At 45.3% G+C, this 14,274-nt stretch overlaps 1 protein-coding gene across 1 annotated transcript in view; it reads right to left on the reverse strand.

Annotated features, from left to right (window-relative positions):
- Positions 1–14,274, reverse strand: part of LARGE1 (LARGE xylosyl- and glucuronyltransferase 1) — a 686,352-nt gene that overhangs the window by 645,770 nt on the left and 26,308 nt on the right. The gene's annotated exons all lie outside the window — the stretch shown is intronic.

The raw sequence follows: 14,274 nt of genomic DNA on the forward strand, positions 1-14,274 counted from the left end.
CCAAGAAATAAGAATGCCATGGGAGGGACGGCTGGTGTCAGAACTGGTAAAGATGGTGGAAAGAGGAGGCATGCCTGATACGTGCCTCAGAGGAAATCAGCCTTGGGCTGCTGATCTTGATTCTCCTTCCTCATCATGAAGTTAAAGGAGGTTAGACACTGCCTCCACGTCATTTTTACAGTTGCTAACCCAAGGTTGGAGGTTTGAGTCGAATCAAAGGTACCTCGAAAGAAGCACCTGGTGCTCTACTTCCTGAAAATTGGCCACTGAAAACCCTACAGAGCACAGTTCTACTCTGATACACATGGGGTTGCCACGAGTCAGAGTTGAGTAAAAGGCAACTTGTGGCACCTGCCTAAGTCTGGCTTTTCCTCTTTCACCTGGGAGTCAAAGCATTCCACCTCAGTCAATGTTTCTCAAACTTGAGTGATTACAGACCACTTTTATAGAAAAGAAATTGACAGGGAACATTAATCTTGGCTTGTTTGTATTCTAATGTTATGTAATGTCACAAATATTGAACGCTAAATACCAGGCACTGTGCTAGGCACTGCAGGATACAGTAGTGGGGAGAATAAGGACAAGATGCTCCCTGCCCTCATGAAGCTTCCAGCCCAACAAGAGAGAAAGAAATTAAGCAAAACATTTCACAAAGAGCTTTAAAAATCAACTGGGAAAATTGCTTCAAGGAGCATACAAGACAAGTTTTGACCTGGGCAAGGTAGTAAGTGAAGGCTGAGGAAGCAGTAATTAAATTGAAATAGCAGTGAGGCCAGGAATATGGGGAGGGAAATAAAGGTGAGGGGTAGGAGAGCAACTCCAAGCAAAGAGAACAGCACGTGAACATTAAATGAGGTCCAGGCTCCCAGGGCTCTTGTTGTTCTTAAACAATCAAGGAAGCGAAATAAACTTACGAGGTACTTTTTATTTTTTTAAAGTTCAACAACAATACAATTCAATTTTAAAGTAATTTAATGTGATAGTTCATGCTGATTTGAGGAACCTAGGAGCATCACATCCTGAGGGAATACTATTTGGTGTGCTCAGGCTGGCCTGGGTTCCTGTGAGGCAGGTGTTCCCAGCCCTGGTGTGGTGAAGCTCAATTCTCCTGCCCATGTGGAACTGCCCATACGCCCCTTTACAGAGTAAGCCCCTTCCGTCCTTCCTTCATTAGCTTTCTGCAACTGAACAGATACCATTTGGTACCAAAGCGATGACTCATCGGTGCAAATCCAGGGCTAGTTCTCAGTTATATGCTGTCATGCAGATGACTCAGAAGGTGCTTCAAATTTTCTCAGAGAAACATCTACAGGCCCATAGAAGGACATCATCTCAGAAACGAACTCATTGTGGGTTACCTTCTCCCCTACTGTTTTGTCAAAATCATCAATACCCTCAAGGAAATTCCTACCTAATACATATTCAAGTGTCTCTCCATTTCCCTCACAATCTAAGAAATGATGTGTGCACGGTGGATAAACATAATAATAATGCTTGTGACAGATAGTATTCTTATCACAGACAGGTGTGAGGAAGCGGCTAACATTTACTGAGCTCCTACAATCTATAAAGTATATTCAAATGTAAAATATTTCACCTATATTAGAGGTGAGAAAACTGGTAAAATTTTCACTGTTATTGTTGTTAGCTGCCGTCAAGTCAGCTCCAACTCATGGTGACCTTGTGTATAACAGAACAAAACAATGCCAAGTCCTGTGCCATCTTCATGATCACTGATATGTTTGAGTTCACTGTTGCGGCTATGTATAAGTTCATCTCACTGAGGGTTTCCCTAGTTTTCACTGACCCTCTACTAAACATGATGTCCTTTTCTAGCAATTGGTCTTTCCTGAAGACGTGTTCAAATTAAGTGAGCTGAAGTCTCACCATCCTCACTTCTAAGGAGCATTCAGGTTGTGTTTCTTCTAAGGCTGTTTGTTCATTCTTCTGGAGTCCATGGTATACTCAATACTCTTCACCAACACCACAATTAAGGTGCATCTAGCTTGTTAATGTCAGTAAAACAGTTAAGGATCAAATTTAAATCAAGGTCTGCCTGATCTTAAAGTGTAGGTTTGTCCAGGATCCCACCTCACATAACAAAAAGAAAGCCATATATTTTGAAGTAGAAATTGGCACAACCAACAAGACGTACCATCTGCCTCTAGAACTCTTATTGATGTTCCAAGTTCCCTTCAGAGGCACCATCATTCTCCTTTTAATTACAAGAGCTTTTCCACCGGCCTCCTCATTCAATATAAATGAAAAAGGTTCTTAGTCAATTGTATTGTCTTCCCATTTTAATTGTCAGGTTTGCACGTGTAGTTGGTCTGACAATTTCTGTGGCAAAGGTCCAGGGATTTAGCACCCTCCTGTGCTTTTTTTTTTTGAGCTAGGCAGACTTTTGTGCATTTCTTAGCACCATTTGGTGACATCTTTTTCAATGGAAGAAAGCAAATCCTTTGGAGTCCATCCATTCATAAGACTGAGATTTTGGAACTGGACTGATACATCTTTGGAAGCCTTGCAAAATGGTTTCCTTAAATAAATGCTTTTTTCTTGATCCCCCTGAAGTTCTAGCAGAGACGAAAGTCACACTCTGAGCTTAAACAGGGCCTCTGTTCAATCAACTCCCATCAACAACACTCACAGAGAATGTCCAACGTGAGGAGGTAGGTTCTGGGCCTGGTGTTTTGGGGGGTCCAAAGGGCTGATGCAGCTCCTCAAAGGCCACCCCAGCAGGGCGGAAAAAGAGACCCTAACAACACTCACAAAGACACACTTACAACATGCCCTAGTGACAGACGGGACCAAGTCAGTTCTGCTATGAACTGGGTCTTGAATGGGGAGCATATATGTTTCTGTGGGACTCCTATCTCCTCTGCAGGCAAGCCCCTTACACTGGCTCATCATTTGAAGATCATTTCAGCATTCACCCCTTCCGAGATGTGTGACCTTCCTAGGCTGGGGCAAACTTCCCTCCTCTGTGCTTGAAATACCTATAAATAGTTCCAGTATCCCATCACTGAATCTGCTGCATTGTTTTTAAGTTATCAGCCTGGGAATCTATCTCCCCCACCAGGCTATTACTTCCATACAGACACAGTTCATTGTCTTATTCCTTTTTAATAGATTTGTTCATTTTTTTCATTAAACAGGCATCTTTTGAGCACCTGCTATGAGCAAGGCACCATGCTATGCTCAACCAATATATGAGATCATGACTATAAAATCCTTAACCAACATACCCCTGGTACACAGTAGGTACACTACTCAGTTTTACTCACCAAATACATGTTGAACATGTTATTTGTGATAAGCACCATTATTAAAGGGGGGTGTTGCTCTCTGACACCAAGTTGAGAGTCTTAATAGTCTTTGTGTCTTTGTTTTGATCCACTGAAAGCCAAGCCTTTAGATATTTAATGGGAAACTGGCTTAGATGAGAAATCAACTTTGAACAACACGTATTTGTTAACTCAGAAAACTAGTTAATGCTCCTCTACTCTGAACATTGATAACATAATCTAAAAAATGCCTTCTCAAAAGCCATCTCCTCCATAGAGCCAACTCTGCTTACTATTCTGGTACACTGTCCCTCCTTAAACTCCCTCTGTTGGGTAGGTTTTACTGAATCCTTTCTTAGCACTTTCTCTACCCTGTACGGTAGTGAATGATCTTGTCCCGGCCCTCCCGCCACCATCAAGAACCTCTAAGACTTCTTTCAAACAGGATCCATGTGTGGGTCATATTAATACAGCACTGTATCAGTCATTTGCTGCATAATAATGCTGCATAACAAACTACCCCCCAAATCAACTGCTTGAAGCAACAATAAGTGCTCAGCTGCTAACCAAAAATTTGGTGGTTCAAACCTACCAGCCTCTTGGCAGGAGAAAGATGTGGCAGTCTGCTTCCCTAAAGATTCCGGCCTTGTAAACCCTATAGGGCAGTTGTACTCTGTCCTATAGGGTCACTGCGAGTAAAGAAACAACTTGATGGCAGTGGGTTTTGGGATCGCAGGTTGGCCAGGACTTGGCTGATCTAGCCCGGGTGTGGCATCTCACCAAAGGATCATGGGTCGGCTGGTGACTCTGCTCCAAGTGTCTCTCAATCTCCTTCTCCTCAGACCAACAGGCTGGCAGGACATATTCTTCTGGCAGAGGCAATGGCGCACAAGACAAAGAAGAAACATGCTAGGTCTTTCAAGGTCTAGGCCCAGGACTAGCATGTCATCACCTCCACTTCATTCTACAGGCCAAAGCAAGTCACACAGTTGAGCCCAAAGTCAAAAGTCAGAGAAATATGCTGCACTCTTCAGAAGGAACTACAATGTCACGTGGTGTAGGCTGCATATATAGAAAGCAGTGAAGAATTGGGTCCATTAATGCATACCATCTATCACATCCACCACCCAGGCACCTCATGCATGTAAAGTGATCATTAGGCACTGAACAAATGAATGAGTGAATGAATGAATGAAAAGAATGAGTAAATTTCAGAGCCTCGTCCAAAAGACACGTGCCAACTTCTCCAGCAGCCACTATGAATCTTAAAGTTGGTACAACAGTAAAAATACCACTCGTTAAATACTGGTTTATTCCAGGTCCCTAAACCCCACTGTAGTTTAGCTGGAGAGGCAGGATTTTAAAACCTTGCATGCACATATTGTTATTTTTTTCATGGATCTTAGATTACGAAATAAATCAACATTCCCATACACACAAAGGAGCTTGTGTGCACACACACCACATCAGACCCTCTCACTGAAAAAAGAAAAATGAGACACTGTTTTGCATACATGGGGTGAGGGAGGGGAGAAAAAGGGAGAAGGTGAATAGGTGACTTTGAATCCAACCTACAGTGGTTAATTTTCATTTAAGTACCTAGCTGAGACTAGAGGTTCAGCAGAGGCACATTAAATTCCACGAACTTATGAAATGATGCATTATTGAAGCCACAGCGGGGAAAAGCGCTCGGTTTAGAAGACATAAAAGACTAAAGCTGGCAGAAGTGTCGTTTTCCACTACAAGGTAACTGCTAAAAAAAAAAAAAAAAAAAAAATTTTAATTGAGAAAGAAGATACCTGCTCAAAGAGGGTAGGTAAGATAAAATTAACCCATGGCTCTCCATTCCCCCTACCCAAGTAAACCCTGCAGTTGCTCCCAGAGCTCGACCAAAGGAACAAGTCTTAGAATATTCTTTTCCCATTCTGGAGCCCACTACACAAGCTACATGCAACCATTTATTCGTTCACTCGAGTGACAGGTATTTATTGACAGCCTTCCATGTGCAAGTACAAAGAAAGAAAAATCCCACCATCATCAACTTGTTTGTGTTGAGTCGTCTCTGACTCATGGCAACTTTATGTACAACAGAACGAAATATTGTCTGGTCCTGTGCCATCTTCATCAGCTTACAAAGAAATTACATAACATATTAACAAATAGTGATACTATACAAAAAAATAGAGCAGGGTAAGGAAGAAGGCGAGAGTGAAGTTAAAAGGGAGTCACAAAATAAATAGTGAAATACGTGGAAGCATGTATTTCAAATACCAGCAGGGTCACCCCCAGTGGACAGGTTTTGGGAGTACTTCCATCCTAAGACAGACTAGGAAGAAAGGCTTGGCAATCTACTTCCAAAAACTAGCCCATGACATCCCTATGGATCACAAGAGAATACTGTCCAATATAGTGCTGGATGATAAGGCCCCTAGGCTAGAAGGCATTCAAAATACCCAATGACCACAACAGTGAACTCAGACATATCAAGGATCACGAAGATGGCACAGAAGCAGGCAGTGTTTTGTTCTGTTGTACAAGGGGTCACCTTGAGTCAGGGCCGACTTCACAGTAACTAACAATAACAACATCAGTTCCACAGGAAAAGCAGGAGCATGTACCACTCCCAGAAGCCAGTTCTGTGTCTGAACTCTCTAATTCCTCTGCAGGTCCACGGCTGTGAGCACACAGGATCTGCCTCTACACGGGAAGGTGGAGTGCAGTGGTGGTCAAGGCCATGGCCCCGTCCTTACGTCTCTCATCTCTACCTCCTGCCCAACTTCCTGCCACATGGAGGCCCTCTTTTCCAGTACCTCTGAACCTTGGCTATATGTCCTGGTCATCCAGTCATCCGAAATTCCAGTGCCCAGGCTGTACGCTAAACCAACTGAATCCGTATTTCTGAAGGTGGGACCCAGGCATCAGTATATTTTAAAGCTTCCCTGATGACTCCAAAACATAGGCAAAGTTGAGAGTTTTAGGCCCCCTTACTCACCTCACAGAGCAGCTAACCCCAGCTGAACTTCTCTCTAGCCCTGACAACCAAGCACTCCCTCCTCATTCCAATGTGAAGTTTCAGTCATGCCCTCTACCCACGTTGTCCCACTGTGGTGCAGCACGAAGGAGCTCCTGAGTTACCAGACACCTCCACGTGGCCTCTGTGTGCACCAACTCTATTTTACAAGGAAAACTGGGACCTAGGATCTGGCAAAAAACACCACGGCACTGTCTTAAGGCTGTGGGCTAAGATAGTGGGTCCAGGTGGTTTAAAGCACAACTATGGAGTTATAACGCTGGTCTGGCCACACATGAGCTCCATGTGACCTTGGACAAGTAAATGAACTGCACCGTGTCTCAGTGTGCGCTCCTGCAAACCAGGCACCAGGACACCCACCACAGTAGAGCTGCTGAGAGGGCAAAATGAGAATCATAAATAACGTCTGACATGTAGCAGGTACTCAAACAACTGCAGCGGCACTTATTAATTTATTGTATGGGAGCCTGTCCAGTAAGAGCTTAGATACCAAAATAGAATTTCTAGAATACTTTAATGGTTTATGGGGACATCAAATGGGGCGGAATGTCTGAAATCAGAGCCGCCCCAGAAAATCTGATCGTCTGCATTGTGCTGTGAGCACGGTAATGGGGAGACAAAGCACAGGGTCATACCACTGCCAGAGGTGGGGTGGGGGGTGGGAGAGGTGAAGATGAAGAGGAGAGCTCACCTGCACAGGGGTGGGTGGGTCTGATCTGCTGAGACTCTGGAGAGGCTAGTCACCGCACCAAAAACCACTATTCTTCCTACCAGCAGGGGATGGTACACACCCCTCAAACCAGAAGCCAGGAAAGAACAGGAAAACAGTAGGAGCATTAAGGGGCTCTAACCATGAACACATGTGAACTTAAACAGAAGACAGAAATATAGGCCATCAATACACTCCCAGGGGACTAGCAAAGATGGAGGCCTGAGGTGACTGGGCCAGAAAACTAGGATGAAGTAAATACAGACAAGTCTCCTGTGAGGTATACATTTGGTTTCTGTTGCTGCATAACAAATTACCACAAACTTGTTGTGTGCCGTCAATTCAATTTTGGCTCATAGCGACCCTACAGGACAGAGCAGAACTGCCCCACGGGGTTTCCTAGGCTGTAATCTTTAAGGGAGCAGATTGCCAGATCTTTCTCCTATGGAGCCAATGGGTGGGTTTGAACCACCGACCTTTCAGTTAGCAGCCGAGTGCTTAACCACTGTGCCACCACAAACCTTGTAACTTAAAACAGCACACACTTGTTCTCTCTCAGTGTCTGTGGGTCAGGAGCCTAGGCAGGGATTAACCAGGCCCTCTGCTTAACGTGGCTCAAGGCTGCAATCAAGGTGTCACCAGGTGGTGTTCTCACCTGGAGGCTCTGGGGAAGAATCCATTCCCAAGCTCACTCAGGTCGTTGGCAGAATTCAGTTGCTCGTGCCTGTAGGACTGAAGACCCTAGCTCCTTGCTGGCTGTTGGCTGGAGGACACTCTCTGATCCTTGAAGCTACACAGTTCCTGCCCCGTGAGCCTCCCCAATACGGCCACTTACTTCCTCAACCAACAGTGAATTTCCAGAACAAGTCTGTTACCAAGACAGAGACTTCTGTAACAGAACGTAATCACAGAGGTGACATTCCATCACTTTCGCTATATACTATCGATTAGAAAGGAGCCCTGGTGAAGCAACGGCTAAGCACTCGGCTGCTAACCAAAAGGTTGTTGGTTTGAATCTAACAGCCACTCTGTGGGAGAAAGATCTGGCGATTTGCTCCCCTAAAGATTACAGCCTAGAAAACCCTATGGGCCAGTTCTACTCTGTCACATGGGGTCGCTATGAGTCAGAATCAACTCAATGGCATGCATCGATATTAGCTGGAATAAAGTCCTGCTCACACCCAAGAAAGAGATTATACTATGCATGACCCTCAGGAGGTGAGGATCATTGTGGGGTGGAGGCCTTTAGTCTCCCAGGGCTGCCAAAACAAAATACCACAGAGTGAATGGCTTTAAAGGACAGAATGGATTCTCACAGCTCAGGAGGCTAGAAATTCAAATCTAGGGAATCTGCAAGCCATATTCTCTCTCTGTTAGCTCTAGGGGAAGATCCTTCCTTGTCTCTTTCAGCTTCTGGTAACCCACTGCCATTCAGTCAATTCCAGTTCATAGCAACCCTATAGGGTAGAGTAGAACTGCCCCACAGGGTTTCCAAAGAGTGGCTGGCGGATTGGAACTGCCAACCTTTTGGTTAGCAGCTCAGTTCTTAACCACTGTGCCATCAGGGCTCCTCAGCTTCTCGTAGCCCTGGGCATTTCTTAGTGTTCCCTGGCTTGTAGACAGAGCCTCACATGGTGTCTTCCCCTGTGACATGTTTCCATGTCTGTTCTCACCATTTATAAGACATCACTCAGAGGGGACTAAGATTAAGACCCACCCTACTCTGATACGACATCACTGAACTTAACAGATAACAAAAGATAACCTAGAAAGGTTGGAGGTTCAAGTCCACACAGAGGCAACCTCCAAAGAAAAGCCTGGTGATCTGAAAAATCAACCACTGAAAACCCTATGGAGCACAGTTTTCCTGACACACATGGGGTCGCTGTGAGTCACAATCAACTCCACAGCAACTGCCGTAACAGAAGTAAAACCCTATTTCCAAATAAGATCACATTCACAGGTACAAAGGTTAGGAATTAATACATTTTTTTCTTTTTTGGAAGTGGGGGAGGAGTGGGGAGGGCACAATTCCATTCATAACCTCAGAGTCTGTCTGCCACAGGCTATATAAACACTTTTGAGGCCAAAGTGTAGCCATGTTGGGGGAGAATATTGGGGACCCTGTAAGACGTTTACGGGGCACAAGGAGAGCAATGTAACATTCTTAGCACCATCTCTCTCCCTCACCGATACTGCCACCTTCCCAGAAAGTACAAGCTTAACAGTGTCCAGAGCACCCTACTTACCAGGGCCAGGGACACTGATCCCCCTCTACCCTGATTTGCTCCTGACTTTTGTGACTTATTCTGCTTTCAAGGGAGTCTTATGCTATTACGCTGTTTGAGTTTTCTGTGATGACCCTTACTTGCTCTCTCTTGGTATTTGGAAAAGCTCCTAGGGAAAGCAATGGTCTGTACCAGCCCTGCCATGAAGGCACAGGAGGATGAGGTACTCACAGCATCTCACCCCCGGCCAGGCCTGAGAGTAGGAATACCCGCAAGAAGTCTTCAGAAGAGGGGAAACTGAGCAGAGGAAAGTTGGAGTCTCTTTTCTAGCCATCTCTTCCTACCTTTTGCTTCCTGGAGTTCCCTGCCGAACCTTGGCCGGGTAGGGGCTGTTTCTGTGTGATGAAAGGTCCGTGGGTTATACAAATGGTTTGCACTTCACTACTCAAAAGGTTGGCAGTTCGAACCCACCCAGTGGCTACATGGAAGAAAGGCCTGGTGATCCACTTCCATAAAGATTACAGCCAAGAAAACCCTACGGAGCTCAGTTCTACTCTATAATACATGGGGTCTCTATGAGCCAGAACTGACTCCACAATCACAGGTTTTTAATATTTGTAGTTTTTGTGTGATAAAGCCCAGCCCTTTGAGGGGCTCCCTGGGGAGCTTCCACCTCCCTCCCTCCCTCTCCAGTAAGAGCTGAAGACCTCAGGTTGGCTCCCTCACATCTGTTAAAGCAGACACACCCTTCTTTGCAACGCAGATGGCTCCCATGATCAGAACACGCTGGAGTCTTCAAATCAACCCCATTCTTTTTGAAAACCTCACACACCCACTCCACCACTTTTATTTTTGCTTACCCAGAAAGCTGCAAGCAGTAAACTCTTGCTAGTGGTTCATGGAAACAAAGTCCAGGGACTCTGGTACTACACACAGAATAAGGGGTTCCTCCTTCAGTTTGCACTGGACTACTAACCTAAGGTTGGAGATTTAAGCCTACCCAGCAATACCACAGAAGAAAGACCTGGCAATCCATTTCCATAAACATTGTTGCTGTTGTTCGCTGCCATGAATCCCAACTCATGACAACCCCATGCATGCAAGGTAGAACTGCTTCATAGGGTTTTCAAGGCTGTGACCTTTTGGAAGCAAATCACCAGACCTGTCTTCTGAGGCACCTCTAGGTGGATTCAAACCGCCAACCTTCTGGCTAGTGGTCGAGCACTTAACCATTTGTGCCACCCAGGGACTCCTCATAAAGGAGCGAAGAAACCTATGGAGTATTTCTAATCTGTAACACGTGGGGTCACGATGAGTCCAAATTAACTCGACGGCAACGGGTTCGGATTGGTTTGGTTTTCCTGTTGTCCCAAAGTAGCAGAAAACAAAAGGGGGAGTCAGACTGGGCCCGGGCGGCCGCAGAGGGAGCCTGGCTATCTGGTTGAAGTTAGGGCAGGGTGGCAAGATTGGGATGTTGAGGGGAGGCAGAGAAGTCTTATCTCCATCAATCCCACCTCAGCCACGGAAGGTGAAATCAGAGGGGGAACGCCAATGAAGCCAGCCGAATTCACAGACAGCCAAAATGTGGCGCTTTATTACGGAGTCTAAGTGACTGCCAACAGACCATTATCAAATCTCTTCAGTGACAAAGCTCTGTGTTGAAGGGGACAAATAAAAATAAGTACATTAAGCACAATAAATCACAGGAACCTGTCGCTTAGACCCATTATCCCTGGGGGATTACAGGACTGTTTTCCTCCCTGCCTTTCAGCTATTGGGATCCTGGTTTTCCCATCACTGTTTTGATATTGCAGCCATTACTCTCGGTGCCACGAAGAGCCTGCTGTTTCTGTCTAGTTCTGGTGGCAAGGGCATAATTTGTTTTATGATTTGCTTGGGAGGGTAGCTGTTTTATATTCATCTTTAAAAGATGCATTCAATAATCAGACCAATGAGACCCTGCTTAAAAAGAAGACCCAGCCCTGGTATTCCATCCAGCATCAATGCAGCCATAGCCGTAGCAACCCATAAGGTACCCAGCTTCACCAGGAGGACCGTGCCATTTATTTGGGGGACACTCATACCCAATAACAACTTTAGTCATGCTTCAAAGGAGCCACTGAATGAAGAGGAAGGCAGCCTGGGCTGGAAGGAGCCAGCGAGAGGCTGGAAGTCAGGGTGTCTAGGTCTTACCACTAAGTGAGTATGACCTTGGACAAGGCCCTTGACCTTCTGAGCATCAATGTCCCCATCTGCAAATTAAACTGTTGGTCCACATGTCCCTTTGGAGCCCGAAAGATTCTGCATCTCATAGAGATGCAGAAGAGGTGTGAAGAACTTTAAGTCAAATACTACTACTTACGTCTTCGCTCGCTCAAAGAGACCGCTGCAAGGTCCATCTTAAAATAAAACCAACCCATGATGCAATTGTCCAAGACATGGTTACCAGTTCCTGCCTCTCCTACCCAAACCTTCCCTCCTGCCCCCTTACTCCCTGAGACGCTGTTTTCCAGACAGCTATTTTAAATACTGTAAACAAGTCCTCTCCCCATTTTATCCTACAGGAAGTGAATGGAAGGATAGGTGCTTCAGAAGAGAACTGTGCTGGGCCATGTAGCCACTGCAGGGTGCCGTTTGAGTTCTTCCCCCTCAAACTGAACAAGGCAACATACCCCCTTTGCTCTTCTGCAAGATGGCCGCCGACTTCCGTAGGCAGCGTAGAAACATCAATAGTCCTTTCAGGCACTCCCATTTCAATTACTACATCTAAATCTCGCCATAAAAAGAACACGTCTTGTGATATAATGCTTCCAAATGTGGTGCTATGAGAGGCAGCCATATAACAAAACTGATCCCACAACTTCATTGCCCATCTGAGAGGCACTGACATAAAACCCGCGCCTGGCAGTGCCCCACTCTCAAAACACTCTATAAAGGACTCAAATTCAGAAAAGGCAAAAAGTTATAAGCTCTCCCACGTTAGAAATGGAGCTGAGTTTTACTGATCATCAAAGCCCATTGAGCAGCCTCGAGGGAGCGGAACAAAGAGGATTCCTTCTGGCCAAGCGATGCCTCTGACTTTGCAAAATTTGGGATAACAACCCAATAAATACCAAGCCGAATTAGATATATGGTAGCTTTTAGCTTAGAACTGTAGTTAGCAGGTGGGAAAGAATGTAGCTTGGCCTGGAAATAGGGCAGAGAGCTAGGAGTCAACCTAAGCCAGTCCCAGTGAACCAGGACACCCAGAATGAGAACTCCTTGGAAGCAGGGCCTGTCTTATTCTTCTCCTTACCCCCAGTGACCGGCATGGTGCCTGGCACACAGCAGATGATCAATAACTGTGTGTTCAGTGAATGAATGGATGAAGGGATTAAGCCCAGAAAAATGCCTCTGAGGACTTGTAGCCCCTACAAATTCTGATACAGTTGATGGGAAAATGCTAGGACTATTTCTCAAAGAAGATTTCTGTAGTGCTCTGGGCATCTCAAGTGGGGCATTGGTGTTTAGTAGTAGAATTCTCACCTTTCATACAAGAGGCCTGGGTTTGAGTCCTGGCCAACGTACCTCATGCACAGCCACCATCCATCTATCACTGGAGGCTCGTGTGTTACTATGATGCTGAATGGGTTTCAGCAGAGCCTCCAGATGAGAACAGACTAGTAAGAAAAGCCTGGTGATCTACTTCCGAAAATCAGCCAATGAAAACCCTATGAATCACAAGGGTCCAATCCACAACCAATCATGGGGATGGTCAGGACTGGGCAATGTTTCGTTCCATTGTATATGGGGTTGCCATTAGTTGGGAGCCAACGTAACAGCAGCTAACAACAACTGGGTATCTCAGAAAGTCTTAGATATACATATATTCAGACAGCAATATATATTATGCTATATGTAAACAGATGTAAAAGACCCCAAATTCTTTAAATGTCAGTGTGAGGGTTATGAGGGTTGTTTTTGATTTGTTTTCCAGCTTTTCTTCCCCTTATCATTGCAAATTATTAGGAGAAAAAAAGAAACACATCTGAAAACATTCTTAGTCTCTGCCCCAAATGAACCTCTTTAGTATATCAAAATACAGCTCATGAAAACAAACCAATAAAACTACTACGCATTCCCATGCTCTCCATGAAATATTCAAGAGTTGGGACAGATATCTCAGGATTTACATCCAAATCATACCGCAGGGCAGCAGGGCAGCCATCGGTGGCCAGCAAGTCAGGACAAGACAGGCAACTCAGCAGTCTCAGACTCTACGAGGGCAAAGTCTACACCTCTGGGTCATGCTTCCCTTGCAAGTCTGGTGCCAAGTGGTTCTGGGTTTCAACCCAACACACAGGTCAGGTCAAACGTTCACACTTCCAAAGGAACTTTTCATTGGAAAAAATCACACGGAGCACATCATGTGTCAGATGCAAATGTTATTAGATACCATGCACTGGGCATAAGAGACATTTTATGGCCACAGGGCATTCTGCCATCACCCGGGAACATAATTCATAGAGTGCTTTCCCACATGGTTGTGTTTGATTCTTGCACTCAAGGTAGGAATGGATGACAGGCCTTATTTTACACGGTCAGAAGAGTAAGCTCAGAGAGGGTAAGCTTAGCACCCAAGTTGAGCTACCAAATAACACGCAAATAATAACAAACCATGCTTTAGGTCAAAACTTTTTCATCCTGGGTCCCATTCTCTCACAGACTGTGACTTGCTTTCCATAAATCAAGCTCCAAATCAGTTAACCCAATGCACCCGGATCTATGAAGGGGTAACTGTTATGTGGATGGATTTTTCAGGCCTTCATCTTTCTCCCATAATATGTTTTTGTTGATGTTAGGTGCTACCAAGTGGACTGCAACTCCGAGTTGCAGTGACAGAGCAGAACTGCCCCACTGAGTTTTCAAGGCTATAATCTTCACAGGAGCAGACCGACAGGTCTTTTCTTCTGGGAAGCCGATGGTTGGGTCTGAACCGCCAACCTTTTAGTTAGCCAGCCAAGCACTTAACCATTGTGC

This window comes from Elephas maximus, chromosome 4, assembly GCF_024166365.1.
Source record: "Elephas maximus indicus isolate mEleMax1 chromosome 4, mEleMax1 primary haplotype, whole genome shotgun sequence".
Classification (NCBI taxonomy): Eukaryota; Metazoa; Chordata; class Mammalia; order Proboscidea; family Elephantidae; genus Elephas; species Elephas maximus.